A 7,582-nucleotide genomic window follows, 5' to 3' on the forward strand; every position below is an offset into this window, starting at 1 on the left:
ATACAAACTTACATTTAGTATGTATGTATTCTGTATGCATGTGTATTCAGAAAGTAGTATAGTGGACTGCACACACAAATGTATGCACACACACTCTCGAACAGGTCTCACTCAAATTTTTTTGATTCAAAACAATCTTAGAACATGTCTGTGCAATCTCCTCGTGCCTCTTTAGTTGCATACATGAAGGTAAATGGCTTGGGAAAGAAAATTATTTCATTTAATGTCTACAACTGGGAGAAAAATGAGGAGGATAGAATGAGGATGAATCAAGTAAGCAAATCCAAAGAAATTCCTTCAACTGATTTAACCTCTCTGTGTCTGTAGTCTTTCTCTTGCTTTCTCCTTCACAAATAATTTGCATAATAATAATTTCTTACATTTATATAGTGCTTTTATATGCATCAAAGTGCTTTTGTAGATCGTTGCTGTAAAAGATAATTGGACGGGCATAGATCCCAAAGCCATTTGTTTTGAGAATAATGGCTGGCTGATGAAGTTATTGGCTGGCTCAGCCAAAACCTAAATGGCTGCTGCAGCCGCCAAACTTTTCATAGCTGCAAATGGCTGAAGCTGCCACTTCATGTCTACAGATGTCTATGATTTACTAGATCTCAATATTTCCAAGCAATGCATGGCTTACACTATATTTCTACAAAATGCAATACAATGTAATAAAGAAAACACCAGATTTTACTTTCACAACGTATGTACATATTTATTTTGTAGTCTGTATGCTACTAAACATTTTCAAATAGCCTACAATGTGTTGTGTTTAGGCTAAATGTATGTAGGCTAAGTTGTATACAATAACTTGGCATTATCATGGATGAAGCTTATCATATTACACCTTGAAGGAGCAAGTGATGATCGTTTGCCATTGAGCAGTAGGCCAGTGGAACTAAACATGCATTCCACCGGCACACTACCTGCGTGATAGCAGAGATCGCGGAGAAGTATGTTGATTAAGAACGCAAACTTTTGTTGAATTTATGAGAAATCTACAGACGCAAACAGACGAAGTGTAGTAAAATAAAGACCTAAATGTGTATTTCAGACTTTTTTTCACCACAAGTCTGAAAGAAGACATGTTATTGAAGACAAATATCCAAAAATCTCAAAATTGACCAGTAAAAAAAAACGATGTTTTTGCCTGCCGTGTCTCGCCTTAATATAAACACACACTGTTATCAGTATTATTTTGGACAAAGTTTTGCACATTTCACTTCAATGTACACTGAAGCATGCGTCCTGAATTAGCAATGTGGTAACGGTGGTTTGTTATTGCAGTAATATCACGTTCAGTGCTATAAATCTCTCCGTTCCAGAATATTTGGTTCATAACGTCAATCTTTGATTCAGGTGTTTGTGCAACCGTGCCCTGAAGATTTAACAAAAGTCTGGGTAGGCCTAAGTTTAAAAAAAAGTAAGTAGGAATTAGGAAAGTATGTGAGAAGTGAGATCAAAATTACCTTGCTTGCTTCTTTCCGCCATTTCACCTCAGTGCGAGAAAAAAATGCAACGCTTCTTCTGTACGGAAAAGCAATTTTAATTGGTCGTCAATTCACTGTGAGTCTGTGTATCGTAGCAACGAGCACAAGACTGTGCTGTTATGAATCCAGTGGGAAAATAGATCTCGTGTATTGTTTATATATTTCGTGTGTGTATGTCTCTATGTGATAGAATTATTATTTGATGCAAATAATTCTAGCCGGCTCACCCAACCTTTATCAGATGGCGGCTCAATTTGGCTTACGAAATTATTGGCTGGCGGCGGCTGAAATTGTAAATGGCGCAAATGGCGGCGCCTGGCGGCGGCTTCGGGGTCTAGTCGGGCAAGGAGGAGGCAGGAACAGTAAACATAACATTTTATAAGAAACTCAACAGTAAACAAACCTAAACAAAAAGCGTGCATCTCTCTCTTTCTTGAACTGGCACCTCTGGCTCCTCATGCGTCTCTCTCTTTCTTGAACTGGCACCTCTGGCTCCACATGCAACTTGGCAGCGTGCAACTCTCTCTCTCTCGAAAAGGCACCTCCGTCACCCCTTTATCTCACTTTCCTGCTGATCATCTGTTTCAGCGCTGGTCGTCTTCCTCCTTGTTACAGTGGGCTTTGGTCTAATCAGTGACAGCAGTACTGGAAGTTTGAGGCAGCTGTGGACAATGAAAGCGCCTGTTGCTATGAAGGTAAATCAGTAGCAAAACTCAAGAGCTTACATATTAGAATTTGAGAACTTGTACAATAAATATAAGTACTTTTAATTTGAAACTTACACACAGCACTGATGTGAAAACTAAAATAAAAATTTGAAGTTGAATGTTGCAATCTGCACTACCATACAATAATTCAAAGCTTGTGTTCTGAATTCACAATTGCAGACAAGTAGTCACAAATGTGTAAAATGACATTCACACAAATACAACTACAGACACAAACTTGTATAACTTTTGTATTTTGTATATTTTAGCAGTACAACCACAAATCGGCACTTAAAACCTGATTTAAAAATCTGGCACTGCAGCTTTAAATCTGCAACTACTTTTGTGAAAAATCTGTAGCAAAACTCACATGTGCAATACTGATACGAGAGAGCAAGACCAGGGACCTGTTGTATACATTTTTTTGGCTTGTCTTAATAGTTATGTCACTTTTCCACTGAACATCCCGGTTCGACTCTACTTGCTTTACTTTTCTGAGTTTGCTTTTCCACTGCTGTTTAGTGCCGCCTCAACGTGGATGGGATTATAGGCTGATCATCATAGTTGCGCCACCTCTATTGCAGTGAAATCTCTTAAACGCAACACAAAACAATAAACAATAACATGACCGCTAGCTGTTAGCTATTAGCTCATTGTGCTGCATAAAGCAGTTGTTGCATGGTGATTTTAAACAAGTGTAACAAGTGTTAAATTGGCCTGGTTGTTTAAGAAGAAAGCTTCCAGTAGCTGGTCAATTAAATATAGTGAAGCTTTCAAGTAGAGTATAGAGTTAACATAAAGCATACCATCCTCCATTGTGGACTCCTGCAGGGCACTCTCCCTCCCATTGCTCGCCGGTCTAGATAGCGTCATCGCGATGGAGGGATCTAATGATCTGAGGGTACTTTTTTTAATAATTAATGAAATAGTAATTCCCACACTTATCAATACATTTTCCTTTACTGATATGCTGATAAACATATATTATTGATGAAAACCACTTTCCACTAGAAAATATGTAAATGTAAATGATCAATATTTAAGGGAAAATGCACAGTCATCCGGTCATTGTTGCAAAAATAAACCTCATTCAGTATGATAATAAAAGAACGCTTTGCATTGGGCCCTGATCACCCTGTCGAGGTTTATTTTAAGATAATGACCAGTTGACAGTACATTTTCCTTTAAATAAGAGGAAATTAGATAATTAGATTAACTGCTTCAACTGAAATAATAATGAATTACCGGTATGTTGGTTATCTGAACCTCAAAATAATGGACAATAATCTGTACAATACTTGGACACCTGGTCAAACTTTATTTTGTCAAGTGTAAAGTGGTCTTCATCAATAATATACATTAGTATGTCAGTGAACAGAAACGTATTGACAAGTGTGAGAGTTATACAAAACTTTTTTAAAACTGTTTAATTAATCATTTAAAAATGTACCCTTGGATCGTTAGAGCCCTCCATCATGATGACCGGCTCTGCTTTGCCCTAGTCATGTCAGGTTCATGAACAAATCATTCTTTTGAACCGGTTCTTTTCAGTAAACAAGTTGAACCAGTTCACCAAATTGGACTGAATCATATGAAACCGTTCGTGTCTCAAGACAACACAAATGCACAAGTTACTCAATCATACCACATTCTCTGAAATGCCTGACTCTGACTCGAAATGAGCTGATATCCGGGAATAATATGATCATGGAAATGGTGTTATCTGCTTTTTCTAACTATTCTTTGCAATGAACCATTCCAAGTAGTTCACATCTTGAACCGAACTCTTTGGTTGCAACAATTCTCATGTCAATAGTACAATGAGTCACTCACAGCAGTTCTCGAGCCAACAGTACACTAAACTGAGAATCACATCTTTAGGAGGTGTCCAACATAATGAGAACTTATGAGTTGCTGATACTGAGCATGCATACGTGTGATTATGGGTGGCCAAATGTTTGTTTCTGGTGTATTTTGCTTAACAGAAAAAGTATAACAAAAAAACAAACTTGAATTATGTTTATGACTTAATTGTATGATGACCATCTTATTAATGTATGATGATCTGGTCGCAGCAGTTCTCAGCTCAACAGTACACTGACTCAGTCATGAGTCATGGCAGCTCTCGAAACAGTACACTGAACTGAGAACAGTCTCTTTCGGTTCTTAGCTCAACAGTAAACTGTGTCAATTGTGACAGTTCTCGAGTCAACAGTACATTGAACTGAGAAAAGTCTCTTTCGGACATACTGAGAACTTATGAGCAGCTGATACTATGAACAATCATGTGACGAGGGCTTCCTTCAGGGGGACTAAATGAATGTTTCTAATGTATTTTGCTGAACAATAGAAAGAATAAAAAAATAAAACATACTGGATATGTTTATGATTTCATTGTATGCGACCGTCTTATCATCGCCGGGTTGATAGCGTTATATTCGAGTGATAACATTATGCAATGACATAAAAGAACTGAATAATTTTTTTGAACCAGATAATTGAAACGAACCATCTGAAAGAACCAGTTTGCAGAAAGAATCGGACTCCCCTTTGCTACTTTGTCCTAACAAAAAGGTACGGGCTGGATGAGGAGGACGGCCAAGTCAAATCTTTCACAAAACAATTGTCAAAACTTGATCTTATTTGAACTTTCTTGATTATACGTGTTAATGACATTAATATCTTTATATCCTGAATGAATCTGTAGTGATATTTAGTCTGAGTTTTATCTTCTTTTTCTCAAAATGTGGTTTGCGACCAATTGAGCTGTGTTGCTGAGATGATACTCTTTAGCAACTCCAGACGATAAATGGAACAAGGAATGTCAGAAAGTGTGAAGCGCGTACATGACTATGCTAAACCCACTCTCGTAGAGGAGTTACTGTAAGTATGGATAGTTTACCTCTATCAGAGACCCTGTCTGACAGCCTTCCTCCGAAAATGTGTCGGTATACATCTGAGCCCTCAAATACGGTTCTGCTGGAAGCGATCGAGTGGCTAGGGTAAAACCAAGCCGATTTCATGGAGAAGTTATTGGTAATCGAAAGGTCTATGGCATCCAACTCCCCCTTGATCTCTGAACTTACCGCTAAAGTTGAATCAGTTACTGATAAAACTGAGAGTGCTGTTGTGAAAATGGACAAATTGAGTGTTCAGTTAGTGTCTGTGATCACCAAAAATTAACAGCTGTGGGAAAAAGTGGTTGAATTGGATGCAAACAAAAGACGGTGGAGCCTTTAAATATTGGGCATTCCGGAGGAGGAAGGAGAAAATGTGAAAATGTTTGCAATCAATGTTTTATTCTCGAGTCTCTGGAAGATTGAGAGATGTTCTTCAGTCCATTGATATTGCACACAGACTTGGACCAAGAGCAGGAGGTGCGCATCCACAAATAATTATTTGCAGTTTTTGTCACGCACTCATCGCGATTGCTTCTGGTTTAATGCAAAGAACTCTGAAGTTCTCAAACAGAAAGAAAGGCAACAAGATAACTGAAGATTTGACACAGCGGACGAGGACAAATTCAGAACAGAACAAATTCAGGACACTGGTAAGACAAGCCAGGACGGAGGAAAATGAGCTGGCTTTAAGGGCTCATTTGCCATCATTGATGGAAAGATCACAGCAGACAGTATGTGAACCACACCAACAAATAGGCCTACCCTTATTCCCTCTGTGGAAATAACACTTTTAACTTTAACTGAAGGCTCAGCTGTAACCTCTTTGTAAGGAGGTTGTCCATTTATTACATTCTTACATGGACATGTTTTTTGAAGTTACTTGTTAATTTATTTTCTTCTCAGACGGAAGGATTTTGATACTTTTTAATAGGCATTTGATGCTTATTATTTATTGTTTATTTATTTTATGAAAGATAACAATTTTTACACTTCATTATTTTCTCGCTTAGTACAGTAAATGTTCCTGACTTAGGGCAGATTGTTCTTTTTTGTTCTTCATTTGATGTCTTTTAACTTTTCGTGTTTTTCTCTTAATGTTCTGAGAATTCGTGATCTAGCTAAACACAAAACATTATTTTTATTTTGTAGTTCTAAAAGAAGAGATGTCTACCTTTTACAAGAAACTCATTCTAGTGTTAATGACGAATCATTTTGGTCATCTCAGTGGAGTGGTAAAATTTTATTTTCACATGGTTCTACTCATTCTAGTAGTAGTAGTAGCTTTAATTTGAACAGTATTCTTCCCCAAAGTTTGTCTACAAAACTTTCTGATTTAAATCTGAAATTCCCTTCAGCTGTATTTATTGTGGGAGGGGATTTTAATGAGGCCCCTGATTTACATTTAGACAGATTTCCCCCAAGACTCAGTGTTAACAGTCTTAACATAGTTATAAATTATTTTTGTAGCAGCCTTTATTTGTTGGATGCTTACAGATTCATCCATGGAAGCAGTGTTTCCTCATTTACATCGTTCAATGCAGACATGTGACAAAAATGTAGAATAGACCTTTGGCTTGTATTTGACTGGCTAGTTTCATTTTTTGGTTCCTGTACTATTTCTTCTGCCCTTCTAACTGACCATGCTTGCATCGACCTTGAAATATCTGAGGTTTATAGCAGTGCTCTGAAAGAGCCAGGATACTGGAAACGGAATACAAAATTATTCATATTGTTTAGGTTTTAAGAATATTATTGACGTTTTTAAAACCAGATCAGAAACCAGATTCTGAAATCACAAAGTCAGGACTATTTAAATATGAGTGTCGGAAATTCTCTATACAGTTTGGTAAACAACTTTCTAAGTTAAGGGAGTCAAGAAGCTCTGTGATTATAAAAGGAAATAAATAACATTTTGTGTCTATCCTCACATGGTGAACAGACCAAATTGTATTCACTGAGGGAAGATCTAAATGTTCCTTATGTGGAGACAGCCAAAGGTGCATTTATCAGATAAAAGGCAAAATGGTTAGAGTTTTTAAAAATAATTCTGCATAGTTTTAATTTGGAAAAGAGATGAGGAGACTCAAAAAATGATTTTATACCCTTTATATTAAAGGCAATTTGACATCTGATGAAAACAAAATCTTATAGTTTTTATCTTTATTTTTCCAATATATTTTTCTGTGAGTTGGAGCCATTCATTCCAACTGTAAGTGAAGACTGCCATGCTGTTTGTGAAGGTGAGATAACTGTGGAGGAACTGGACATTGTAATGACTAAAACCCCACTTAATAAGAGTCCTTGCCCTGACGATTTTTGTTTTTAAGCTGAGAGATAGATTTCTTAACCCTGTACTTTGTCTACAACAAATTTTGTTAGCATATTCCTGAAAATAATTTACTCAACATAAAATCACTCATCATGCTTTAAAACAAGTCCGAGAACAATCCAATGAGTTGTGAGAGTCAGTATCTTACATTAT

Source organism: Xyrauchen texanus, chromosome 1 (genome assembly GCF_025860055.1).
Source record: "Xyrauchen texanus isolate HMW12.3.18 chromosome 1, RBS_HiC_50CHRs, whole genome shotgun sequence".
NCBI lineage: Eukaryota > Metazoa > Chordata > Actinopteri > Cypriniformes > Catostomidae > Xyrauchen > Xyrauchen texanus.